This window comes from Adelges cooleyi, unplaced genomic scaffold (genome assembly GCF_023614345.1).
Source record: "Adelges cooleyi isolate 19-005CV unplaced genomic scaffold, UGA_ACOO_1.1 ACOO_flye_CR_arks_rails_tigmint_CR_PRNA_1, whole genome shotgun sequence".
In the NCBI taxonomy this organism is placed as follows: Eukaryota; Metazoa; Arthropoda; class Insecta; order Hemiptera; family Adelgidae; genus Adelges; species Adelges cooleyi.
Window position 1 is genome coordinate 3951168 of NW_026095751.1, and position 13893 is coordinate 3965060.

Consider the following 13893-nt stretch of genomic DNA (forward strand, 5'->3'; position numbering starts at 1 on the left):
TATTATCAAATACATAACAATATGAATGTGATCAAATCGTTTTCAATGTGGTGTTTAAATCAAACAGCTATTGTGAAATCAAATACAAATCACCTTATTATACAAAGCGTTAAAAAAAATTGCTGACTTCTAAGCTTGATTGTTATAATCAATTTATAGTAAACTCCTTTACATTGCCCCCCCCCCTCCTCATTATGCTGTTTTATTGTTAATTTTTTAGTATATTATTTTATGGCATCAATGCAGTATAACATTTGTATAAGAAAATCGTTTTTAAGCTATTGAAAAAGCTTAAATTATATTTGAATAAAACACGATTTAAATTTGTTATTTTCAATTTTTTACCTATTCACTCAGTATAGGCCATGAGAGGCATAATACATGTTTTACAATTGCGTATTACCGTGGTTTTTTGGTTTCGTTATTCATTTTCGACACCACAGCTGCGATGACAGTAGTAGCTTTTATTAAACTATAGTTTAATACATGTTTGTCTGATTTATGATAGAAAATATTGCCTAAATGAAAAAAAATTGCTATACACCGACTTTTTTCTTAAACCGTAATCGCTTTATTATGTTGACTAAAGAAAATGATAAGCATGAACAGCGTTTAAAAATTTAAAACATTGAAAAAAAACCTGCATAATATTGGAAACGGATTGTAATAATAAAAATAAAAGAATAAAAAGGGGGATGTAAGATTTGCAGGTATGATGTTAGATTGTGTGCTGATGCAATTCCTATTGTGTCCTGTTCTCTTTATCCAATCCTATTATTACCTTGATTCCGGTGCAGCGGCAATCTTGAAATAGCAGCTTTGTAGATTAAGTTAATTTACTACTTAGATATTTTTGAAGTAACATACTTGCGTCTACTCTAAATCAGTCGTCCTTTTTGGGTATTGATATGTTTTTCTGACACATATATTCAAGTATAATACATCTGCGACTGACTCAGTGTATGATTATAATTATTCTGATCAAACTAACGTTTGTATATTATACCCTTTAGCTTTGGTTATCTCCTCTCAGGCTGCTTGACAAATAATCGGGGGACTACACAAAGCTCGCTTAGAAGTCGAGTCTATTTGGTTATCCTAATTCCTATTCCAAGGCTACATATCTTAATAAAGACTGGTATTCCTTCCTTCACAAAACACTTCATAATGACTATTTAATTATTTAAAGAATCCGATTCTTATCGAGAACACCCAACTCATTGGCAATCAATGAAATTGGATTCCTGGGCTGCATTCGCTTCCCAAGAAATATAGTGAACCAGGATAAATATAACCGGACTACCTTAAGATAATTAAATTATAAAAAAATAAGTAAATGATCAAATAGAGTAATAGTTGAACGCTTTCATACAATCTCATTTAAATGAGATTGTATTGTCAACCATATTAATATGGTTGACATAAATATACTACAGGATCGTGTGGAGTGGTAGAGTTCAGAGGCTTTAGGGATTATTTTTACCAAAGTTGATTTAATCACTTTCAAATAAATGCTTCGATGTGAATATATAGATATAATGGAATAGAAACCCACTGAATAGTTACCTACAAACTAGGTTATGGATAAAACAAGTTGGTTTTAGTGTACCAAGAGGTAGGCCAAGTGGTGACTAGTGCCACAAGTTATTATCTACTAAAACTGAATAATATGTAGTCGAATTGCTAATAGTTTTTCATTTTTATTAATATTGTTTGTTGTAGTATATTTTTTGGAACTTGATAAAACAGGTGGTTTGTAAAATTGTTTATAGTTTTCACCATTGTAAGACTGGAGATACGGTACTCCAAGTATGTAATATTTATGTAGAACTATTGTTTCCTTATTGCCTATACAATTTAAAAAAAAAATTGATAACTATCTCAATGCTTTTTGTGCTCACTTGTCATTACTTTAAAATTTCCTTTAAACATTAATTTTTTACTAGTGTCACTTTCGAAACGCATGTGTTGGTATGTCTGAAAAACTGACCAAATAATAAAAAGAAAGTGGTTTGGGAACAAAGTTCAAACACGAAAAAAACATTTTAAATTGTTAAACACAAAAGGAACATTTAAGTTACAAAAAATAATTCATTTTTAAAGACTCAATCACCTTGACAGTCAACCGATAAACTATTTTAGACATTTTTTTAACGAAATTTACTATTTCCGAGCAACAACACGACGGATAAGCGCGATAGCGGTGAAAACACGACAGAGGTGCAGTTAAGGCAATCCTAGAAACACCCAAAAAGCCAGATGTTCCATAATTTTCACAAACATGTTTCAAACAATTGTGTAGCATATCATTATTTTTGATTTATCTTATGATTGTCATTACTCTTTCTTCAACGCCATCGACGTAAGTATCGATAAATAAACATTTTCCCCAAAAATTTCTACGACAAAATTCGGCATCCGGAATTGCAAATAATTTCCAAAATGGACCATCTGCTATGTGAGGTCAAACGCACACGTAAAGCAAATAAACTATTACGTATGTTGGCAGTAAGTTACTGTGTAAGACACAGTAGTAAAATTGTCACGATACAAAAACTAAAATTACTTAGTTTCATAAACCACAACATATCGTCTTGTTGATTTTGATGTGTTTCAAGTTTTAAATAGTATACCCCTTTAAATAAAACCCTAGTTATTTGCACCGCTCCACGGAACACCATTGAACCATAACGATTTTATTTGTATGAAGTACAATTAATTTACATTGCAAATTGACGGCCGCCACTGTCACACTTCCAAAGTATCAGGGTCCTATGCTAAATTTGCTACGCATTCCTCAGCAGTTGTAGCGGATGATAATTTATATGAGACGCATACCGTCAGAACTCCTTAACCTATTAACATCTGTTTATTTTTTTTAGAATAATACAATATAAACTTGCTCCAAAAAATCCTGTAAAGTGACTTAAAATTAATGTTTGTTGATTCTAACCAAACCTAACCTAACCTAAACCGGCACACAATAATAAAATTAACTTACCTTGCCATTCTATTCAATAGTAGATAAAAAAATTTGAGTTCCTTTTCTTTATTTAATCTATTGATCACAGAATTGTACATCATATATCCCGAAATTACAAAACATGTTTCCACACCAACATTGGTACATTTATCTAAACATTGCTCATCAACTAAAACATATCACGAATAATTGCATTATTAATTGTTAATTTAATGTCGACGGATAATCATAAAGCATGAATAAGAAATCTAAGATTAAGGCGAAACATTTTCATGAAGATGTTGTTAAAATATTACGTTTTTCATAAAATAAGGAGTAGTTGTTGTAAAATATCGGCCAAAATAAATTCTGTGTAATATAGGTACAAAAAACGGAAAATATAATTTTAGCGAATCAGTTGAAGCCGTCTCATTTTTGATTTGTGTTTTAAACACACTTTCCATGCTTGTTCTAATAGACAAATCCAATAAATATTTTCTAAAAAAGACAACAAAAAAAAAAAAAGATTTAAACAGTCATTACAACTTTTGAATTATTCATAATTGCTATATGACATACTTAAAATAGAACAATGAACGTATTGATCGCCAATAATATTCGTTTCGTACAAAGTCCCAACTATATTTAACGTTAAGATCAGTACCACAATCATGCTAAAAAGTACATATAGATATTATTATAATTTTTAAATATTGTTTAAAGTAATTAATATTTATTTAATATATAGTCGTATATATTTTAACAAAGCAATTTACTAAAAACAAAATAAGGTATCCATCAGTGGATTTTGCATCAGATGTTCTTTTTGATGTATATAGAGCTGGATGAACAGAAACCTTGATTGTAAGAATGTTGAAAAATAGGCTTCAACAATTCTTCCATTGATGTCTGTACGTCTTTGGCGTTACAAGAGTCCGGGATACATAATGCCCAATTTATGTTAACGATTTTTTGGCTATGGCTTGAATAATTGCCATCGTTCTAAGAACAAACAATTATTACAAACAATAATTTAATACATCGGAACCAAAAATATTAGTTGTAGTCAATAAATAGTTTAAGTATGAACGTTAAAAGTCTACTAGGTAGTTGGGCCTGCTCTTATATAAAATGTTTAAAAATGTTTACTAACTTCAACTTTCAGATTTAGGACAGGAGGTAGAGTGGTTATTTTTATCTGTCAAAATGTTCAGTACATTTTTTCAACAGTTATTAAAATATTTACATTACCGATTATGTTCCAAAGAATGGTGAAATTTTATAAAATACTAATAATGACACAAAATTGAATATTATAATATAACACAAACAAACAGGGTTCCAATAAAAAAAACTACAAATTATCAACTATTTTAAAAGCAAACGTGTGTAGGACGTTAAAATCACTACATAATATTGCGCTTAATAATATTTGTCTTTATATAACTTAAATGATAAGAAATGTTTCAACAATGAGAAAAAATATAATCATTTTTATACAATATACATTTGATTTTTATTATCATTAGTTGAGTTGCATCAAAATTATGCACTTTTTACTAAAGAGTACAAGTAAATATAACTTTATCAGTGATTATTCAAAACTAGTTGTCGACCATCTTAAATTGAATAAAACAAAAACGGTTAAGAGTAATAGAACCCGTGGTGTTTATAGTAAAAATGAGTTAAAATTCATTTTAAAAAACAAATCTTAAAAATAATCACAAGAACAAAAGTTTTGTCATTTGTCAGGTCTTTGTAGGACACTATAAAATAAAATAATTTTTAGTACTTGCGATTTTGATCTATTGCAAGTGTATCATGGTATGGATCTGAATTTCTACTAAAGTAGCTTCAGACTAATACACTTAAAAAATAACTATTGTTTAGCTAATGAACCAGTTGTCAAGACTTAATTATAAAAAAACAAAAATCCACTGACCGTCAAATTATTAAAACGTGGGATCTTATTATTATTGTTCTTATTTAAAACTAGCTGCCTTTACACAATGGCGACAAATTTTAATTAATACACCTAAATTAAAAAAAAAAATCGCTTCCTGGTTATATAATAAGTTTTACGAAAATAATAAATTACATAGTACATACATTTATTATTTAGTCATCTTTGCCTTTTTTATTTCCAAACAATTCCTTCTGAAAACTTAGGATTGTAGTACATTCGCCGTTTTTGCCAAGATGTTCGCATTCTTTGTAATATTATTTTACTTAACAAAACTTTAAAATAAATAGATTATTTTATTTATACGATATAGAACATTTTTTTCACAATATTGATATTCTAATATCGCCGTTGTGATATAAAACATATATTGGCCAACAACTAATTAATATAATCTGATTAAAAAAATAAAAATTATAATTTAAAATCATTTAAATAGAATTTTAAAACCTTTGTTAGTTCATTGCTCATAATTTTTATTGTTGTTCTATTAAGTTTCACATATTTTTAAATTAAAGTAAATAACACGTGGGAACATAATTGTCAGTAATGTGAGATTTTCCAAATAGATTGGCTCATTGTTTTAACGAGCTGACACGGCATTATTAAATTGTAATACCTCTAACAGAACTTAATTAATTATTATTTATAACAGTCAACAATTTTCTTAAACTCAATAAATAATCATAAGAGCGGAAAGTTAGTCTGAAGATGTATTTTTTGTGTATCAATAACTTGCAAAAAAATGATCTATACTCAACATTTTTTATTGTAAACGAAAAACATGAAAAATGTTAAAATTTGGACTTTGAATGCTATTTTGGGTTTAGGAACTTGAAATGTTGCATAAACACTATTATGTGAGTAGTGAGTACTATACTATACTGGGTGATTGGTAGCTTTTTTGTACAGTATAAACAAAGCACAGTTTAAGCCAGTGTAGTTCTAACTAGTACAGTATAGGCAATCTAATATTGATGGATATTAAAGCTTTATGATATGTGTATTATTCCGCTGCCGTAGTCGTTAAGTAACTATAGTTTTGCCAATGAACCAGTTGTCGAATGCATTTAAAATAAACAAATGAAAAATACATTGACCTTCGAATAATTAAAGTGTGGTATCTTATTATTATTGTTCTTGATTAAAACTAGCTGCCTGCGTTCCCGGTTTTGCTCTGGTTAAGAAATACAATTGCAACAAAGTACTCACAAATTTATATACTTCAAACTTTTAACAAAAATGACTGCCCGGGTTAATTAATAAATTATATAAATTACACAGTACTTACATTTATTTAGTCAGTCTTTGCCATTTTTTTTTCAAACAATTCCTTTAGGAAACTCAGCATTGTGGCCCCATTTACCGTTTTTGCCAAAATGTTCGAAGTCTCCATAATATTATTGTACTTTTTAAAATTTTTAAATAAACAGATAACTAGATTTTTGAGGTTTTTGAAATTTGTTTCATAATATTGACATTCTAACAGCGCCGTTGTGATGTAAAACAATTATCGACCAGCAACTATATAATATAAACATGATACATCTTTGTTAACACAATTACATAAATATTATATTTGATAATAATAAAAAAAAAAAAATTATTATTTATAACAAATCATTCAAGTAGAATTTTAAAACCCTTATTAGTTCATTGCTCAATAGTTTTATATAGTTTTATCCTCCAAAGCAATTAGTAAAATGCGAAGATAAAGGAGAAGAAGAATATACGTTTAAAATCTATTATAAAACTAATTATAAAATATTTTATTTTTACTGTGTGGAATTTCGTTATTATCAACGTAATTGGTTTTGTACAAAATTATCATGACATTTTTTTTTTTTTAATTTATACTTTCAGGTTGGAATTTGAACTTTTTTTTTCTGTTATGGGAAAGCTTACTTACGGTCTATTATTTAGTCATAACTTTTTTATAACACAATCACTGTTTTCCAATAAAATACTTGTGGAAAACGACTAGTGGATTATGGTATGGTTTGATTTCTATTCAGTGAAACTTTTCATACCTATACAATAATAGATAATTTATTTATGTTTTCTCAAATTTAATGTTAGGAAATAAAATGTTAGAGACTTGTATGTGTATTTTTAGATCCGATCTTCAATAAGTGATGTTGTATTAGGATTGTTTTGCAGTTTACTAATAGTTTTGTTCGTCGAAACCCCTTGTATTACGATTAGACATAATTTAGACAATTATTTTCAGGTAAGTTTTATTTGAAATATTTAAAAAAAAGTCGGAAATCGTATATTAATTTAAAACAAATTTACGTACATTTTTTAGAATGTATAAAAATAGAATATTTCCCGCTCGCAGGAAAACGATACCAAAATAAAACACAATATGTATCAAGTTTAGGTGGTCAAGTACACTTTTTTTTAAAGTGAAGATACAAACAGTACACCGTATAAACTCAAATGTAAAATTATTAGACACTATCTGCTTTTTATGTCGAAAAACTGACAAAATAAAATATGTAATTACAGACACTTACATCTTTTTTATTTATAGCTCTAGTTTTTTTCAAGGGAAATGAAGTTCTTCTAACCTGTCTCCCTCTCTCTTCCATAGTATCAAACCTTGAATTTTCTTCAAGTTTTTCTAAATTTATCACACAATGGAAATTTTAAACATTATATATCATAAACATGTTTTACAGAATGTAAAAAAACAGAATATTTCCAAATCACAGAAAACGATAATAAATAGCAATAAAATAAATATCAATTTCCAGTAGTGAAGTACACTTTTTAGCGAAGAAAAAATATAAATGAGGGCAGAACATCGTAGTAATTTTAATAAATTAATATTTGACTGCCTGGTTTTTTCCCTGTCGGAGCACTCGCTGTAATGCAATATACTGTATTTGGTTTGGACTTACTGTTTTAAATTTTCTATCCAAATATTTGCATCGAATTTTAATTATAGGTAACCTCTACGTGTCCTTAAGATAATTTATGAGTTTAAGAAAATTATTGGCTGTTATAAGTAATAATTAATTAAGTTCTGTTAGAGGTATTACCATTTAATGATGCTCTTCAAGTTGAATGCTTTAATACTTGTTAAATACTTCATTAACTTCAAAAATATTTATCCGAAAATGGTTATCGACCACTGAAAATTCTGAGTACATTATTCCCTATATAAAAAAAGTTAATAAAATGTATGCGTTACCATTGAAGTTTCAAAAGTTGCCATCAGAAAAACTAAGTTGGGAAAGTGATCACATTGTATAAAAACATTATGGTAAAAAATAATGTAATTATTAACTAAACCCAGTGATTGAGTGGTTCACGATAAGTTCACCCTGTGTAATATAAAAAAAATAGTGTTGTATATTTATATAGTACTCACTACTCATATAATATAACATTTTATGTGGTCTTTATACAACACTTTAAGTTCCTTAACCCAAAACAGCTTTCAAAATCTAAATTTTATGATTTTTCATGTTTTTTATTCATAAAAAAAAAAGTTGAGTATAGATTTTTTTTTACAAGTTATTGATACACAGAAGATTTATCTTCAGTCTATATTTCCGCTCTCAAGTCTTAAAATTGCCGGGGAGCAGGGAATGGAACAAAATTTGGACAACTATGTTCCCACGTGTTATTTACTTCAATTTAAAAATAGGTAAAAATTAATAAAGCAACGATAAAAATTATGAGCAATTAACTAACAAAGGTTTTAAAATTCTATTTAAACGATTCTAAATTATTATTTTTTTTTTTATCAGGTTTATATTAATTAGTTGTTGGCCAATATATGTTTTATGTCACAACGGCGATATTAGAATATCAATATTGTGAAAAAAATGTTCCAAATCGTATAAATATAATAATCTATTTATTTTAAAGTTTTGTTAAGTAAAATAATATTATAAAGATTGCGAACATCTTGGCAAATTCGGCGACTGTACCACACTACTAAGTTTTCCAAAAGAATTGTTTGGAAATAAAAATGGCAAAGATGACTAAATAATAAATGTATGTATTATGTAATTTATTATTTTTGTAAAACGTATTATATAACCGGGCACCGATTTTTTTTTTTTTAATTTAGGTGTATTAAATAAAATTTGTCGCACTTGTGCTTCTTAACCAGAGCGAGACCGGAAACACAGGCAGCTAGTTTTAAAAAAGAACAATAATAATAAGATCCCACATTTTAATAATTTGACGGTAAGTGGATGTTTGTTTTTTTATAATAAAGTCTTGACAACTGGTTCATTAGCTAAACTATAGTTATTTTTTAAGTGTATTAGTCTGAAGGTACTTTAGTAGAATTTCAGAAAACCTTGAATTTTTATCAAGTTTTACTAGCTTTATCACACAGTGGAATTTTTATACTGTTTTCAAAATTATTAAAATTAGTTCCACATTTTGATTCCACTTTTTTGAAAGTTCTTTTGGGACTTGAAACTTAGTAAATTTCACACACAGTTATCTCGAACATTAACCATGTTCGAGAACCATCTAAAATAATTGAAAAAAAAAAAACTCTTCCATGCATATTTATATATGGTAGAAATGTTAAATACCAATGAAGATCATAGTAAATTTAATAATACTGTTAAAATTGTGATTTCAGTATTAGATCTGATATATTACTATACTTTTGGGTTCATCGTCTGTCTGTAATAACAAACAAATAAACGACATAAAAAAATGTATGTCTGTTACCTGTTGACTATATTAATTTATTAACTCGTAGCAAGTTATACATTAAATAAGTTCAATGTGAAAATGTTCACACATATTTGGTTTTTAATTAATAAAAACAAAATGTTAACTATAAATTTTCGAGAAAACTGTGTATGTTATTTACTTATTTCCAAGTCCCAAAATTACTTTCAAAAAAGTGGAATCAAAATGTGGAACTAATTTTAAAACTTTTTAAAATAGTCACCCCTTAAATTTAAGGTACGACTGGGATGACCTTTTTGATTTTAGTGTAAAATCAATACCTTCTGTAATGAATATAGTGTATAACGCGATAGATATCTATCCTAAGGAAACCTAACCTAACCTAACCTTAAAGATTACCTATTTCCTTCAGTTGTACTGACATAGGCGGACTTAGGGGTGGGCTAAAAGGGCATTAGGCCCCCCAATTTGTGATTTAGCCCCCCCAAACCCAATTGGCTTTTTTTATTTCAGTAAAATTCTTATTTAATTTTCTATTACCTAAAAATGTATAAAAACCGTATTTTTTTTCAAATGTGCCTTTTTTATAATATATAATTCAATACTTAGGTTTTTTAGACTAGTTGGATAACGTATGATTGTGGTTAAGGTGTCATTTTACACAAGGCAACTTCTGATGCTTTATATTATTCTGGCGGCGACCGCCAACCGTCTGGCGGCAAGACCTGTTGGGAAGGTGTGGTGAAGGGTTGTTATTGTCATTTTAGACTACTTTTCACAGCTAAATATAAACAAATACAAAATATAAACATTGTATATACAGGGTGATCCAACTAACGTAAGACACTCATTTTCTCGGAAAATATAAATATTTTGAGAATTTTTTTTTTTCTAAACTTTTAGGTACATATTTTACTACATTTTTCAATATTTAGAATATTTTTATCTTCAACCCTTATATGTAAAACAAGTATCGCATTTGGTTTTTTAAATGGGAACGTATGTTTTTAATTTCATAAATCTGTAGACAACATTTTTAAAAAAGTTTTAGCGTTTGAATTTCTAATTTTCATCAATCGGTTTTGTAGTTATTACGTTGTAAAGATTTGAAATTTTGATCCATATTTCTTTGGGATTTCAAAACAGGTAGCATATTAAATACTATTAAATAATATTATCGACCTCGCCCCGTCGTCCGTCGATAAAACCGATAATCAGATAATAGTAATACTCCTTACTTTTTTTTTTTATAATATATGGAGATGCGGTTCTTTACCTACTGTCAGAAACCGCGATACCATATACATGTCTGGTCAATTGTTCACATATCTTATCAGTAGACAACACTTACGACGAAATTTTTTCCAACCTTACCTACCCATATTATCACGGTATGATTATGATATATTATCAAGCCCAAAAAAAGTGCGTGCAACCGGCTGCCGGCAACGTGACTTGCATTGTGTATTCAGAACCCGGAAACGTCCTATACTCCTATGCCGTTTTTTTTGTTAATACATTTAACTATTTAAGTAGAGTCAATTGTGTTTATATATTCTCTAATTGTGACTACATTTTATATTGCTCTACAATGTACGATGAAAACTAATAAACATAATGATTTCATAAGCAAAAACTTATTTCTACTAGTAATAGTAAACATTTTGTAAATATATTTTTGATATTTGACATATTATGGGAAGTAGGTTTATCAGTATCGAACACCGATTACACTATAGCGTAATAATAATAATAATAAAATATATTTCGTTTGTCAGATCTTTGTAGGACACCCTGTATATAATAAAATATTCTATTTAAAATTGTAATTATTACTAAAAGTATATTCTACAAAAAAATGAATATTGATAAAAAAAATATTTACATTAGTTTAATAATAATTAAAAGAGCACAAGTGAACAACAGTTGAATTTTCAAATCAATACAACTACTTTATTTTATTTTATGTACATTGACTGACTTGATTAAATCATCAAATGAAAAAGTTTGATTTATTGTTAACATGTTATAACCTATACGCATTTATTTGTCAATCATTAATATTTTGAAGAAAATATTTGGTATAAAATGTATGGATGATAGTCAAACACCAAGTTTAATTAATTTTATATTCCATAATCAAATATCCGTTATGCATTAGAAATGCAAAATATGGGTTAGATTACAAAATTTTAAATTAAATAAAATCTGACATTAGATCTACCATAAATAAAAATATTAACCAAATATGAATACATTTGCTTCATTGATAAAAAAAAATATTGCTACATTTTTTTTTAAAGATGATTTCATTCATGTAAGAAACTAGAAAACAAAAGCTACCACATAACATAAAATCTAACTTTTTTCATTTGTTAAGCCACATTAAAAAAATGAATAGTCAACTATAATTATAGAGTGACTTGACTAAAAGAAACTAATATTTTTAACATTAAATGGTACTAATAAAAATGCTTATACAAGTTATTATTCGAGACAAATAATTATGATGTTAAAATTTAACATCCTTATTGCAATCTCGAACGTTACACATCTTGAAAATATAATTGTTTTGTTATATTTTATATTAATATTTTTTTTTTTTTATAGCCTTTAAATATTTATAATGAGTTCTTTTTGGGCCACATAAAAATAATCGGCGGGCTGTATGCAGCCCAGGGGCCGCTGGTTGAGTATGGTTGTGTTAAATGCTAATATTTTATTCTTCTAAGATTCCAAGTAGAAAGCAATATTTTCTTCATCTGAAAAAAATAATTTAATAATTATTAACTTATATCTCCTAATTTCTATAAAATGCCTAATCTAAAACAATATTATTTTTATTTTGTACATTTTTGGGTTATATCTACAAAAGACGACTTCAAAATGAAGACGTTGACACAACTGAAAATATACAAAGTAACAATTTACTAATAGTAATAGTGTAATATCTATTATTCACAATATACAGTTTTTCAATACTAAAATATTGCACATCTAGACTCTAGTGCATATTGATATTCGAAACATACCTAACTAGTAACTGAATAATCATAAATGACATATTGATATGTAGCTTGATAAACCAATACTGACTATTGTAATCAGTGACAAATTGTACATTAAGGTTTCAACACATCATTATCTTTCCAGTAATCTTCTTAAAAAATGTCCTGCTAAAAAATACAAATTAAAATTTTATAAATTAAAATTTTAGTATTTAATATATTGTACTTACAGCTTTCCTGCGGTTAGTCATCAACATTTATTCCAGTTAAACTATAATTAACAACTGTTAATTGGCCATATAATAATATTATATTACGTATAGTATTAAATAAATCAGTAGGTATATTGTATAACTTGGTTGTTATGTTGAGTTTTCCAAGTCTTAAATACAAATTTCACTATTACTAATGAGAACTAATTATATTTATGAAATCATTACATTCATTATAGTTTCAAAATAAATTGTAAAATGTATGTCACTAACCACAATTAGACATTTTAAAACACAATACTAGTTTCTTCTTTATATATAAAAAAAACTGTTCACAAATCACGAGTACACGTTGTTTGTCGTTTGACAATTTAAGTTTTACTCATACCATAGTATAATGATACTGTGATAATAATATTAACGCTATATTATAATCATACCGTAAAAGTGGTTTAAGGCAAAATCGTCCACATCGCAGTCTACTGATAATACATGTGAACGGATGACGGTTATGTAAGGTATATTTGTTTCCAAACAGGTAGATTAAGAATCGATTGTCCATATAATAATAAAAAAAAATTAGAGCCAGAGTTATTTATGTCTCATTATCGGTGACAGTATTATCGATGGGGTCCAATATTATCATTATTTACTGGCAAATAAAAGTGCTACTGCTGAAAAACCGAACAAATATTGATTTTAATTTCAAATCTTTACTAAGTCACAGAAAACGAACAGATAGTTGAAAATTGAAAATTCAAACGCTAACATTTTTTAAAAAAAATTGTCTACATACTTATGGAATTAAAAACATATGTTTCCATTTGAAAAAACGAGTTTCGTAGTTTTATAACGTATAAGGGTTGAAGATAAAAAAATTCTAAATATTAAAAAATGTAGTAAAATATGTACCTAAAAGTTTAGAAAAAAAAAAATTCTCAAAATATTCATATTTTCCGAGAAAATGAGTGTCTTACGTTAGTTGGATCACCCTGTATATTAATAATAAAGCAAACTTATCGCAGATATTATAAAAATAGTTGAAAACCCGTGATAAAATGAAATGGTTTTATTTTT

At 27.5% G+C, this 13893-nt stretch overlaps 1 long non-coding RNA gene across 3 annotated transcripts; it reads right to left on the reverse strand.

The window, feature by feature from the left end:
* Positions 1 to 11981: 11981 nt before the first annotated feature.
* Positions 11982 to 13571, reverse strand: LOC126840945 (uncharacterized). Of its 3 annotated transcripts, none has more exons than XR_007686133.1 (3): positions 13090 to 13571; positions 12629 to 12772; positions 11982 to 12358 (listed from the first exon to the last, which is right to left on the reverse strand). It is a non-coding gene; the product is annotated as an uncharacterized LOC126840945 (long non-coding RNA). The 3 variants fall into 3 exon arrangements; XR_007686119.1 differs by lacking the exon at positions 13090 to 13571 and adding an exon at positions 12835 to 13079 and having other exon boundaries at positions 12629 to 12769; XR_007686116.1 differs by lacking the exon at positions 13090 to 13571 and adding an exon at positions 12835 to 13079.
* Between the last annotated feature and the right edge of the window lie 322 nt (positions 13572 to 13893).